This window comes from Natrix helvetica, assembly GCF_964273705.1.
Source record: "Natrix helvetica genome assembly, chromosome: 1".
Lineage (NCBI taxonomy): Eukaryota > Metazoa > Chordata > Lepidosauria > Squamata > Natricidae > Natrix > Natrix helvetica.
Genome location: NC_138548.1, coordinates 139448741 through 139463834, shown reverse-complemented (window position 1 = coordinate 139463834; position 15094 = coordinate 139448741). Strand labels below are relative to the sequence as shown.

Sequence of the window (15094 nt, the reverse complement as noted above, 5' to 3'; positions counted from 1 at the left end):
ATAAATCCTGGTAAAACTTTCTTCCAGAAACTAAACAAATGACATCTAGGTTCATCTGGCAAGGATGAAAAGCGAGGATTAAACTAAAGTCAATGCAAGACAGCAAGGAGAGAGGAGGCTTAGCCTTACCATACTGGGAGTTATATGCACAAGCAGTAACACTAACATGGTTGAAGAACTGGATGGAGTTAAAAAATAAAAGAATCTTGACCTTAGAAGGTCACGATCTTCAAGTGGTACATGTTCCTATGGGATGGTAAAACAAAACACACAAATACTTTAAAAAAACATTTAATTAAAAACGTGCTATTGCAAAACTGGATCAAAATAATAAAAAAAAAAAACTATGTGAAAATCCCAAATTGGCTATTCCGAAGAAAGGATGACGCGCCCAAACTTTACAGATATGAATAAAGTGATAAGATACAGAGACTTAATTGATGGACAGGGAAATTTAAAAACAATTGAAAAATTGGCAGAACAGAACATGAAAGTCGACTGGCTAACCTACTTGCAAATCAAAGCTAAACACAATAATGATACTAAATTATACGACATCCAAATGGAACCACACAAATTAGACAAAATAATTCAAAGTACAGAAAGAAAAATGATAGGGAGAATATATAAATTTCTTCTGAAATATAAAATGGAAGAAGAAATAGTGAAGGAACAAATGGTAAGATGGGCACAGAACTTTGGCTACAATATTGAATTAGATAAATGGGAAAAATTTGGGGGGATAAATATAAAAATGACACTAACGGTTGCATACAAGCAAAACCAGTATAAAATGTTTTACAGATGGCACCTACCACTAACAAGGCTAGCAAAAATATAAGCAAGTATATCACCAAAATGTTGGAAATGTGAACTAGCACACAGAGCATATTATCACTTATGGTGGACGTGTGAGGAAGTCAAAAAGTATTGGAAAAAGATTAAAAATTGGTTAGAAGTGATAACAAGAGTTAAAATTGATTGGAAACCAGAAGTGTTTTTATTAGGAATAATGACAACCAAATATAAAAAAAGAAATCCAGTATTTAATTCTACACATAATATACAGGGATACATGAGGACTGCCTTCGCTCAGAAATGGAAGAATAAATTGATACCAAGCGAAGATAAAATAATAAGAAAGGTTATGGACTGTGCTGAAATGGACAAATTAACAAAAGAAATTCAGGGACAAGAAGAGACAGAATATTATCAGCTATGGGGAAAATGGTATAGGTGGATGGAGGAAAGAAACAAGGGTCAATGAAAGAAGCCAATGAAGCCCAAAAATAGAAGTTAAGAAGGATTACCATGTATATATGCAGTCAAGAAGTTGAAACTTATTAGAGATAATCACCCAATAAATCAGATACATAAGTAAAATAAGAGGGTTAAAAATGGTGAAACTCAAATGAAATATATTAGAAGGGGAAATAACATAAGGAGAATTGCACCGATTTGAAACTGCTATAAGAAGGAACCTGAAGTTCCAATGTATCGTGTAAATGTAGTTTATGTCTAAGTTTTGTTTATGTGTATTTTGTATGTTTTAAAATAAAAAGAAAAGTTGGGATGTCAATTTCAATGATAGTAAGACTAGCATGGAAGAAAAAAAAAAGAACAATATTCCATGGTACCACTTTGAGTTCAGTCTAGAAGCACTCTAGTTAAGATGCTCTAATACTTCTTTAAAATAAAATTTTATTAACCTCTTATAAAACATGCAAGAATGTAAAGGAATGGAAGGGAAGGAAGTTAGTTTACAAAATTATCCCTTATTTTAAATTGCAAAAAACTCACCTTTTCTATTATCTTCCCCTCCCCTAATCTTCAAAATCACTAATGAATTTTTTCCGTTTCATATAAAAAGTCTATAAGGGATTTCCAGTTGATCATAAATGTATGGTAGACATTGTTTTTCTCTAACTGAAGAAGTTAATTTAGCTATCCCTATGACTTTTATCAACTTCCCCAACCATTCCTCTGTTGTAAGTAGTGTGAAATCTTAACATTTATGAGCATATAATAATTTTGTTCCAATTGTCATATATAAAAACAAAGTCCCATTATTTTTTTCTAATTGCTTATCCCATTAGTCCCAAAAGAAGATTCTCTGGTTATAGTTGTAATTTAAGTTTTAAGAATATTTAAATTAATACATTTTTATACAAAATGTTTTAGCTTTTTTTTCATGTCTACTAAATATGTTAAATATGTCTCTTCATGTTGTTCATATGGCCAACAAAGATTAAAGTAATTTTATATATTCTAGACCAGTGATACTGCACTTTGGGCAAGGTGTGCCAAAAGTGGAGAGTTTGCAGGGGGGGGGTCGTGTGCAGGCGTTCCACATATGCACATGCTTCCCCCCTCTGTTGGCATGTGCGTGCAACCAGCGTTCCCCCCTGCTTTTGGCACTCTTTTTTCGCCCTCCTCATGCTCCAGAAGTTTCTAGGAGCCTGGAGAGGGCGAAAACAGCCTCCCCCCCCCCCCCGCAAGGCCCTCCAGAGGCTTCAGGAGTTTCCCTGAAGCCTCTGGAGCATGAAAAACTGGCCCTATGGGCAAACCGGAAGTTCAGGAATGGACTTCCGGTTTGTTCGTAGGGCTGTTTTTTGCCCTCCAGAGCCTTCAGGAGGATTCGGAGGGCAAAAAAATGACCTTACAGCCAAACTGGAAGTCACTTCCTGTTTGTTCCTAGGGCCATTTTTTGCCCTCCGGAGCCTTCAGGTATGCGCACTGGAACTGACAGGGAAATGCCTCGGTTGCCCTGACAAATGGCTCCACGTGTCACCTGTGGCACATGTGCAATAGGTTCGCCATAACGGTTCTTGACAATTTTTCTTGCAACAAACACCAATGATACATAACTTATTAACATTCCCATTAAAGCTGGAACATAATGTAAATTTCAATTCTTTCAACCACATATTTTCCCAATGGTCCATTTGTATATTATAGCTAAAGTTTTTCACTCTTTTTATGATACATTATTTCCCTTGTTCTTTTTCTGTCTTATATTTCAATAAAAGTTAATCTATTTTAGCAGTAACATGTTCATCATTATGCTGCACATAATTCTATTTCAAATTCAATCTTACCCTGTGTAAAATCATAATATCTTTTATCCACTATAAATTTTTGTTTTAATTGTACATAAGAAATCATCAACAACATCCCTCAGTTATTGAATCTTCTTTTGATTTCATTTTACAATCCCCTTGAAAAAGTTGAGTACATCTCGGTAGAATAACTAGATATGTTTACTTATAATTTCTCATCTCTAAAATACTTCTTATGCTGATAAGCTCTTCTAATATTGTTGAAGTATGATTTCTAAACACTCTTCCAATTATAGCAGCTATATTTTAAACAGCCTGTGGCTTATAAATGTTTTTCAAACACAAATTCATATTTTAGCATTAATTATGTGAATTGGATGCTATCATATTAAATATAATGTAGTTTGCTTAATTCCACCCATTTTGGCTTATACATATGTTTCTTATTCATCAAATGAATACAAATTTTTTAAAAAATAGGGCTTAGCCTTAGGTGTGAACATATCCAGTTTCTCAACCTAGAACATGCAATAATATCAATAATATAATAGAAAGTGAAGGCACAAATAATGTTGCAATTTACCTAAAGTTAGCTTAACAAAAGGGGAATTAAAGCACAAGAGGAGGTAGGATGTTAAAATCAGTTAGCTTATGTTAGCGTATGATTGTTAAATGTTTATATCCTGTATTTTGCTCTGTGAAGTTGGGGGGAGGGAGGGTCGGAGGGTGGGAAGGGGAAGGGGTAATATTTGTAAAATTTGTTAAAACCTTTAATAAAAAAAGGAAAAAATAATATAATAGAAAGTGACAGATGCTATGCTGTTAACTAACAAGTTCAGCCATGTGGTCCCTCCAAACTAAATAAAGACAATTTGTGAATTATTAATATCCTTATAAATAGTTGCATTGGGAACACAACGAACACTTACTGTCATTGTTTTTGGGAGGGTCAGATATAGCTTCCAGCAACAGGACTGCAGACAAATTAAGAAGATGCTGTGTTTGCAAAATGGTGTAGATATGCAAATGGTATTCTAAAAGAAAAGTTTGCAAGCTAGTTTCCTTTGAAATTTGGTAATTTTAACTAAAACATTCAAAATAAATGGTTTGTAGTTCTTGGTACAATCATAAAAAGAAATATGGTTGATAAAATGCATTGATTGCACAGATTGGAATGTTTTTGAAGATACCTCTGCAGATTTGGATGAACTTACAGATTCTGTAATATCATATATTAGTTTTTGTGAAGACCTGTGTGCCTACCAGAAACCTGTGAATACATAGTAACAGCAAGCCTTGGTTCACAGCTAAATTCAAGCAGCTACGTTGTGCCAGAGAGGAAGTCTGCAGGAAAGGAGATAGAATGCTGTACAATCAGGCCAGAAATGTATTAATAAGGGAGACCAGAGCAGCAAAAAGAAGCTACTCTGAAAAGCTGAGGAATCGGCTCTCAACAAAGGAACCAGCAAATGTGTGGAAAATATCACTGGTTACAGCAAACCACCTTTCCATGCTGAAGGAAATCAACAACTGACAGACAACTTTTACTGTAGGTTTGAGACTGCTGCTTCCATCTCAGATACATGAACAACAGCCAAGCCTCCTACAACTGACCCCATCCTTTTAGGGTCCCCACCTCTGGTGATTACAGAAAAAGATTGTGAGATCTATTTCACAGACAAAAAGCCTGGGAAAACACTGGGCCCAGACAAGGTAAATCTTTCTTGGAAGCTTGTGCTGACCAACTTCACCCACATCTTTAATAAATCACTAGATATGTATTACGTTCAATCTTGCTTCAAATGCTCTACTAACATCCCAGTGCTGAAGAAACCCTCTACCAAGGAGCTGAATGACTACAGACCGGTTGCTCTGACATCCATAATTTTGAAAAGTTAGTGTTGGTGCACCTGAAAATCATCACAGATCCACTGTTAGACCCCATGCAATTTACCTACCAAGCAAAGAGATTAGCAGATTATGTTGTTAATATGGCTCTGCATTACATTGTACAACATCTTGAATCTCCAAGGAACCTATGCAAGGGTCTTTTTTTGCAGACTTCAGCTCGACATTCAATACCATCATTCCAGATAACTACACTGATTCATCTAGCCATGCCTGACCACATTTGTACATGGATCATAAGCTTTCTAACAGCAAGAAGCAGCAGGTGAAGCAAGGCAAAATCATATCAGATACCTGTACAATTAGCACAGCCCCACCTGCCAGGGCTGTATGCTCTCTCCACTTCTCTCTATATACCAACGACTGCATCTCAAAAGATCCCTCTGTTAAAAGTACTGAAGTTTGCAAATGATACAACTGTGATTGGCCTCATTCAAGATAACAATGAATCTGCATATAGACGATAAGTTGAACAACTAGACTTGTGGTGTGGCCGGAACAATCTTGAACTGAACACACTCAAAACTGTAGAAATGATAGTAGGTTTTAGGAGAAGTAGGTTTTAGGAGAAGCCCTCTTACTCTACCACCTTTTACAGTACTAGACAACATAGTATCAATAGTAGAGACTTTCAAGTTTCTAGGTTCTATAATATCTCAAGACTTAAAAGGTACATGTAAAATAAAAAATGTCCTCAAAAAAACACAATAAAGAATGTTCTTCCTACTCAGGAAGCCAACTCAGAAAGCTCAGACAGCCCAAGGAGCTGCTGATCCAGTTCTACAGAGAAATTATTAAACCTATCATTTGCACCTCTATAACTGTCTGGTTTGGTACTGCAACCAAACAAGACAGACACAGACTTCAACAGATAATTACAACTGCAGAAAAAAACAATTGCTACCAGCCTGTTTTCTATTGAGGATCTGTATATTGCACGAAGCAGAGAGAGAGCTGTGAAAATATCTACAGATCCTCACATCCTGGACATAAACTGTTTCAACTTCTTCCCTCAAGACAATGCTATAGGGCATTGCATGCCAAAACAACTGGACACAAGGACAGTTTTCCCCATGCCATCACTCTGCTGAACAACTAATTCCCACAACACTGTCAAACTACCATATTTTCAGAGTATAAGACGCTCTGAAGTATAAGACTCACCTAGCTTTTGGGGAGGAAAACAAGGGGAAAAATCTGCCTCTGCCTCACCGCAATTTGCCTCCTTGCAGCAAATAGCAAACAGTACAGACAATATACACTGTTTATGGCGTTACATTTCAGACTATACTTGTACAGATGCTGTTAAAATTGATGTGGCTTTAAGGAAGTATATGTTATTATCTGCTATTTAAAAGAAGATACAATAGCACTGGGCTTCGTCAGATCAAGCATTTATTTTTAAAAGCTTCTTCATTTTGTTAAGTTGTCTAGAACAATAATAAAGCAGTCTTTAAAAATATGTCTAATAATTTGAACATTCTATAGGCATTTATAGTTATTGACTTATCTCCTTGCAGCAAACAGCAAACAGCCGCTTTCAGTTTCAGTTTCAGCAGGGCCTCCCAATGATCAGCTGTTTAAGGCTGCAGTGATTGCCATAGCTTCTTGCCGCCTCAGCAAGCCCCATTTTCCATTTGCTGCAAGGAGGTAAATTGCTGAGAGGCAGAGGTCAAAGGGTGGGGGCCGGTAGGTGGGCAGGGTTTCATTCAGTGTACAAGATGCACCCAAATTTTCCCCTCTTTTAGGGAGGAAAATGGTGTGTCTTATACTCTGAAAAATATGGTACCTAGTAGGGCTGTATTACTATTATCCTCATCATCATTTCCATTATCTATTCCATGTCTTCTTAGGACTATAACTTTGTTGCTTGTATCTTATGATTTATATTTATTGTTTTATTTAATATCCTAGTATGATTTGTGTTTATTTAGTATCCTATGACAATCACTGACTGTTGTATCTTATTATTTATGATGAATGTATCTTATGATTATAATAATGATTTATCACTTGTTGCTTTTATGTACACTGAAAGCTTCGTATGTACACCAGTATTAGGAAAAGTGGGACAATAACATAATACAGAAATGCCTCCAAACATCTTCTGAGAAACTAAATGGCAGAGAGTACAATTTTAAAAGTAAAAGGATAAATGAATATTACCAATTTGAGTAACTTAGTAACTTTAATTTTTAGTTGCTCTTAATAAAATTAATTATTCACTCACACACATACTTTATTTTTACAGAAGGAGTTTGTTATTTTTCTAAGATAACTATTGTATGCTCATTTCTGTTTTTCTCAAAAGGTGAACTGTTCCCCCACTTTCTGCCCTACCTCTACCTTTTGTGTGATTCATTTTCACATTAACAGAAGTTATTCTTAGAAATCTCTTCACAAAATAATGAAAAGTCAATAAAAGAAAATCTGTCAAGAAAGACCATCAGGGACTGATTTAATTTGCCCTGGATCTTTCAGAAGAGCAGGAGTTAGTAATCCTCAATCCAATTTGCCGGGAGCTCTACTCTGAAACTGTCAAATTAGTCTCTTTGTATAATTAAAAAGAAAGACAAAAGTACCTAAGAATACATAATTAGTTTTTGAGGTCAACGTGATAATTGTATTCTGAATGAATACAGTTTTCCTGAGGGGAAAAAAAACTTCACATATGCATACTTTTTTTAAAAAAATGTTCAAACAGTGACCATTTCTTTTCTTTTCTTTTTTTTTGTATCAGCAAAAATGAAAAGAAAAAGATATCACTATTTGGACATAATAATAATAATATATAAATAATAACAATTTGTTAAATTTATATTCCACCTGATTCTCAACAACTCTGAATTATGTAAAAAGCAATCAGGATTCTGCCTGCCCCTCAACATGGTAAGTCTCCAAATCTGATGCATAGGAAGATGCTGCCAAAATAAAGTTTGTATTTGAAATTGAACTTGATCAGATTGGGGAAAAAGAATCATCTGTAGAAAAAAGAATCATCTGTAGAGAAGTATCTAGTAATATTGCCAACTATACAGTTTAAGCTCCTCCCCTTTTTTAGCATCATGTTTCCCGATCACACAATTTAGAATGAGGCCAGTATTAAAAGACTGAAAACAATTCCAGAGAATTCCATGTTTTTGTATGCTATGTTATGCTGCCTGTTATCAAATTCAACATCTTCGTAGTTCTGTCATTCAACATTACGTAACAAAAATGTGAATAGAATTACCAAACATTCAATAATAATTACAAACAAGTATAAACAGAAAATGGTTGCAATTGTGTGCAGCGTTTGGATGAGGTGGGCCATTAATACTTCAAAAGGGAAAGATAATGAGAACTGAAATGGTATAGGACTCCCTGCCTAAGCAGAGGGTTGAACTAGAAGACCTCCAAGGTCCCTTCCAACTCTGTTATTCTGTTGTTATTAATAATGGAACATAGGTTTGAGCAATGGGATGAAACTGAAATGAACAAGCTAGAATTGAACAGGGAGAAATGTCAATCTGCATCAAGATAGGAAATGTTAAATGTACAATGTAAAAATGTCGAGATTTGGCTCGGCAGTAAAATATGAGGAAGGAATTTGGGTGTCCTTGCTGACCACAATTTAAATCTGAGCCAGAACCCTGATGCATTTCCTAAAAAGGAAGATGCTATCTTGGATGTGATTAAAAAAGAGTATTTTTCCTTGGTAAGTGCTTAGTACTAAAATAAGTATAGTTTTGCTACACTACTGGTATTGTATTTTTAAAAATGGAGTTAAAAATAACCAACAACAGCATTAAGAGACTGGGTTTAAGTATACTTGATGCATGATTTATTGTTTATCTTTGCTTTTGAAGTGTGTTGTTATAGAAGATGGGATCAATGCAAACAAAAGGTCATTTGTAACCACTCTCAAAATATGCAAGCAAGACTTGAAAACATACTAATTCATAAAATCTCTCCACGATGATATGATCAGCTGATAACATCATTAGATTTTTTTTTTGGGGGGGGGGCTCTAGAATATCCATATTCTGGACTAGAAAGATACAGTGAAAAAGCTGTTTGAGAAACTAGAGACTATGATGGTATTAATTGGAAAGCACAAAGAGAACAATGTTTGTGTGCTGAGTGGTAGTTCTTTTAAAATTTCCAGGGGGAAAAATCCTAGGAAACTCAGAGAAGGTGAATACTGCCTTTGACTTGTAAGCATCAGAAATTAGCTGCCTGATAAATGATTATTTTCTTTAAGGTACAGATAAAATGCATTTGCATCAATGGTAAGGAAATGCTTTAATTCTGATGTGAGAGAGTAGCATTATAATTTAATGGAGCTGTAATAACTGTTCAGTATTGGAAATATGAGTGTCAGTGTAGCTTTTGTTATAACAGTGTGCTAAGATACTGGTTTATCCTTCCATCAAAATTTAAGTCTTCATCATTGTTGGCAAGTTTCTAGTACATGGATGAACAAGTTAATGGATAACAAATGTTTCCTGTGATACATCTGTGAAAAATCAGACTGTTGTATTTCCCCCCAAAGATGCTTACAGCAGCAACATTAAAGAGGAACAAGATAAAATGGAGGAAAATACGAGGAAGCAGTTAATATGATAGTTTCCTCAAATAGCAGTTTTTGAAGAAGATGTTTATCAGCAGTGACCCATCCTGTGTTTGTTCTTCTTTGATGGATCATCATTTTCTTGCATGGATTTTTTTTTCTCCCCAAAGGATACATTTAAAGCTTCTACATGGGAATTGTGAAATATGTTGAAAGCAGTCACAGGACTTTGTGCGCCCCCCTCATGTCAGGAGTAGTTTAGTTGAAAATACAGGTTGAAACTTGACTTACAACCACACTTGAGTCCAACAGTTGAGTCCGACAGTGTAACTGTCATAAATACATGCCAGTTGCCAGCTACTTGAATTTTGATCATGTGACCATGAGGATGCTACAATGGTTGTGTGAAAAATGATCAAGTCACTTCTTTCAGTGCTGTTCAGAGGTGGGTTGCTCCCAGTTCTGCTGAACTGGTAGTGGTGGTGGCAGGAGGCTCTACCCACCCGCCTGGACACTTCTATGCATGCGCAGAAGTGCCACGCACGCGCATGAGCGAACCGGTAGTAAAACCGGTAGAAATCCACCACTGATGCTGTTGTAACTTTAAACAGTCACTAAACGAATGGTTGTAAGTTGAGGACTTTCTGTACTATGGAGCCAGTGTTGTTGGTTGTTTTGGACACATTGGTTCAAGTTTCCCATTGAAGACAACTCTTGTGTTATCCAGCTTCCTTCTGAAGAACGGGTCCAATAAGGAAAAAGCTTCTTACACTTGTCTGCAGTTTTTGTCTGCAGTCTTGAAATAAACAGGTATGAAATTGATCAGAATTTTACCAGTTTCACTCTTTTCCTCAGTGCAGGACAAGCAGACATGCTCAGCCTCCAGGCAACTGGATTACTTTTCCTTTCCATTTTTTGTAGTGCAGGATTTTTGTTGCTCCTAAATTAGCCATTCTACACACTCCATAAAATTAATTGCATTCTTTGAATGGGCAATGGTATGGACACAGGCCAGCACATATGCTTCAAAAGTGGTTTGACAAGCCTATCCTCTGCTGAAATCTTTGAATGGACAGGGTGGCTTGTTCTGAGATTCAAATGGTCCATTGAATTGTTGAACCACTTTCAGAGCATGGTGGTGCCTTCTCTTCTCTAGACCCCCTGACCTCTTGTAAGAACTTCCTACTTGAAGTCCAAGGAAAGGCAGAGGAATATCATTTTAGCCTTCCCAAAAAACCCATAGAGGTGTAGTTTTTCTCCTAGACATTGGGTTGAGTTGAATCAGAGCATTAGGAATATGGGTTGCTATGGTGTCTTATTGGAAAGGGTATTAGTGGTGGGTTCCAGGTGGTACAGCCCGGCACAGGTGTACCGGTGGCAGCTAACAGCAGTGGCCACTTTACCGTACTGGTGTTTCAGTGGCCCCACCCGCCCGCCCGCATTCCTTGCTTCTTTTTGAGGGAAATGGGCCAATTGCACACATGCACATAGTGTACGGCCCCTGTGCGCCCTCGATGAGCAGCAGGCCCCTGTGCACCCTCGATGAGCAGGTGGGGTGTCGCAGGGAGGTGGTGTGCGCATGTGTGCATAGCGCACATTCTGGGGGTGGACGTCCGGCTCTGTCACAGCATACCAGTTGCAACTGGATTTGGAATCCACCACTGAAGGGTATGATATATATTTATACTGGTTTTAGTGGTTTTTCTGTAAGTTATGTAGGATTTTTGTGTGAGATAGATGGTTATATAAGCTCTATGAATAAATAACTAATTACTCCTTGTTCTGTACATTTTAAGCTGGCAGAAGCAAATATCATAGATCACATTTATTGTTCATTGCCCAGATTCATTTGAATGGGCAATGCACAAATCTTATAAAATAAAGTAATTAGGTAAATATTGATCCATGCATTCTGAAATGAACAATGCAAGTGGAGGTAATCTCAAAGTAATCAAAAATGCCTTTTATTGGAAATAAACTGGCAAGGTGTTCTATTGTTTTTATGTGCTTTGACCTCAAGTTAAAATTATTTTTAGATAAGCATTCAGTTAGCAAGACAAAAATAGGTTTATACATTTTAAAATGTATAAACATTTCATGGTTGTCCCAATGCTGCTTTTTCAAAAGGCATCTGGACTTTGTTTTTTCTTTGAAGATGTTTCAATTCTTATCCAAGAAGCTTCTTTTGTAGCCTATTGAACTAAAGAAGCTTCTTGGATGAGAACTGAAATCTCTGTCATTTGAAAAATGTTGCCATTTGAAAAGCACCTTTGGGATGAAGATTTTCAGTCATCCAGGGAGAGTTGTTTGGATGTTGAGTCATGGCAACTGAAGTTTTTTTTTTGTTGGTTTGAGACATTTCACTGACCAGCTTTTTCAGTCTGAACAAGTTGGTTAGTAGAATCAGAATAGACTAGAATACAAGTAGAATCTGAGGTTGATACCCCTAAAAATTTTAGGAGTTGGCACTTTCCAACTCCTCTTGGCCAATTTAGAGTCCCCTAACCAACTTGTTCAGACTGAAGAAGCTGCTTGGACAGGCAGCGAAAGATCTCAGATTAACAAATTAATAAATCCAGTTGCCACGACTCAACTTCCAGACATTTCTTTAGAACATATAGTACTGCATTGTTAATCAGTAAGCAAATGTGGACTGATGACGTGGTCAGTTTAGTCATAATTATTACTTTAAATCTATTAAATCACAATTGTTATGAAGTCTGTGTTGCAAAAGGTTTTACTGGCTAGAATTTAATTTTCCTGTTACTGGCATCAGACTAACTTGTTGGGTTAGCATAACCTAAAAGGTTTTTGTGCTGTTTGATGTGGTTGCATTGAAAGATGAATTTTGAAAGTATCATTTAGTAATACAATACCATTTATCTAATTTTTCCATCTACCCGTATATTAATCTGCTTAAAGCTCACATTTTTCAAACAATATTATATACATGGTAACATACAGTATAGAGAGTGGGAGGAATACTATGCCTGTTTAACAATTATTTTTCTGTTTAGTTGTAAATTTCAGTTTTCAAATCTTTTCTTTTCCTTCATAATATTATTACTGTGAGATTATTATGACCAACCTTTCCCATATTCTTTAAATTCTAGATTAAATGTTACCCATTAATTATTCTAGGATTTATAAGATTATTCTTTTTTTCCCCCTTCTGCTGAAAACATACATATATTCTTTTATCTGTCCATCAGTCTTGATAGTTAGAAAGGGAAAAATGTGATGCAGGACTAACAATAGGCAATATTTGTTGCCTAGGGCAAAATGCACTACCTTCTGAATCCAAAAGAGAAATGATGATAGTGTCTTATGACTTCCGGTATCAAAACAAAAGTTTATTTTGAAAGTTTAACAATTCAAGTAATGCTGTCTCATTTTTCCTTTATAACTAAGAAATGTGGGACTGCACTGTTAGAAGCATAGAGAGTAGCAATTAAAGTCCATCATTTTGCTCTGTAATTGCTATCTTTTCTTTGTTTAAAAGCTACACTGGCTTGGGCAAAGTTGAATTATACTAAATCCTTTTCTCACTATAAGTTCATAAAGCATGCATAATTAGTATCTTCAGGCACAGACTTGGTAAATGTCAGCTTTGTGAGGCAACTTTGTCATATTAGGACTAAGCTTTCCTGAAATCTTTGGGACTTAATTTATATTATTTGCATAGACTCTGGTTTTAGTTAGCGATTATGCTCTCAAAATACATTTATAATCACAAATTCATTTTTTTTCCCAGTGATATCTTAAAATATTGCATTTAAGAAAATTGTCATCCTCTATAGAGGAACGCAGTGGCTCAGTGGCTAAGACACTGAGTTTATCGATCAGAAAGGTAGGCAGTTCTGTGGTTCAAATCCCTAGCACCGAGTAACGGTGCCCAGACCTGGATATTGGTTGGTCTCATAGCTTTTATTCAGACAATGGTGGTTGTGGCCATGGTTACTTATCCAGTTTTGAAAGTAAAAAAGATACAACTGTTCTTGTATCTCAGTTCTTTGGCTACTACAATTCTTTCTTCTTGCTTTTGAAGGTGATTTTGAAACTTAACTTTGTAATGAACATACTGGCCCATGTACTCACGAATAGAAGTCAGTTCAGTAAAATAACAGCTCCTTTATCAGTTATTACACTATATATTTGTCAGATTAAATATTGCTCATCATCTAACCTATATGTTTGCATATTTAACATATGTTGCATGTCTTTACCGTCAGTGAAATGTGTCTTCTTTGCAGATGTTGTAACATTATCTATCCCTCAATAGCAGGATAGTGTTCCACTTGTTGATATTAAAAACAAACTTCTCTAACAAGGCTTTCAGATTATAATTGCCCATTTTTTTGGGGGGGGGGTGTCAAATGTTACCCACTTGAGATGTTATCAGTTTTTGTTTAAGCCTTTTCACTTTTTGTGATTTGTAGTGTTTTATTTTTGTGATTTTTATAATTTGGGTAGCATTGAAATCCTGCTGCAGTAAATCAATCAATAAATGAGAAAAATAAGATGCAGGCAGACCTTGATTTATGACCACAATTTTGTTGCTTTAATGAAACATTTGTTAAGTGAGTTTTGCTCCATTTCGTCCCACGGTTGTTAAGTGAATCACTGCCATTGTGAAGTTAGTAAATGGTTGTTGGATGAATCTGTCTTCCATATTGACTTTGCTTGTCAGAAAGTCGCAAAAAGTAATCACATGACCCTGGGATACAATAAATATGAGTCAATTGCCAAGCATCTGAATTTTAATCATGTGACTATGGGGATTCTGCAATGGTCGTAAGTGTGAAAAATGGTCATAAGTCACTTATTTCAATGCTATTGTAACTTTGAAACAGTCACTAAATGAACTGTTGGACTGAGGACTACTTGATTTTATATCACATGTGAAGTAGTTCTGAGAACATACACAGTATGTTAACTAATCAGTGTGCCGTCTTAAGTAGATTACGAGCAGTCTATTTTTTCTTTGCTTGCTTGACATCCATGTGCTAGTATAAAACAAAGTATGACTGTTCAAACATTAGCTTATTTGAAAACATCATAGTACATAAATGGTATTAATTAAGAATGAAGTTGGATCTACATGTCCCAGGATAATGTTGCATGGTCTAATCTGGGTCAGTCACCACCTCTGGTTCCAGTGACTGACCCAGATTGGATCCTGAGGTATTTATTAACTTCATTAAGATTTCTATCTATCTTATTTTCCCCCAATATTCCCCAATTATGAAGCTTCCCTTTTTTTTTTAATCCAATCTAATTTTATTCCATTTTTATGCAATTCCCTTTCTACTATGAGATAGATAACACCATATTTGCTTGCAGGTTAAATTCCTTGGTTTTGACTCAAGTCTTGTGAGCTTTGTTCAAAGCACCAAAGACAAAACAAAACCAAATAGTTTTATAATTTTCCAGCAATAAGATTAGTTAATGCTATATTAAACCTGAACCATTTATTTCCATATAGTTTAACACCTTTTTTTCTTCACAGTTCCCATAAGAGATAAGCAGTGGTTAATGTGATGCTATGAAATAGTATTTTAGAAGGATTATCTAA

At 35.8% G+C, this 15094-nt stretch overlaps 1 protein-coding gene across 3 annotated transcripts in view; it reads left to right on the top strand.

Moving 5' to 3' along the window:
• DPP10 (dipeptidyl peptidase like 10) overlaps positions 1-15094 on the top strand; it is a 652197-nt gene that overhangs the window by 621847 nt on the left and 15256 nt on the right. The gene's annotated exons all lie outside the window — the stretch shown is intronic.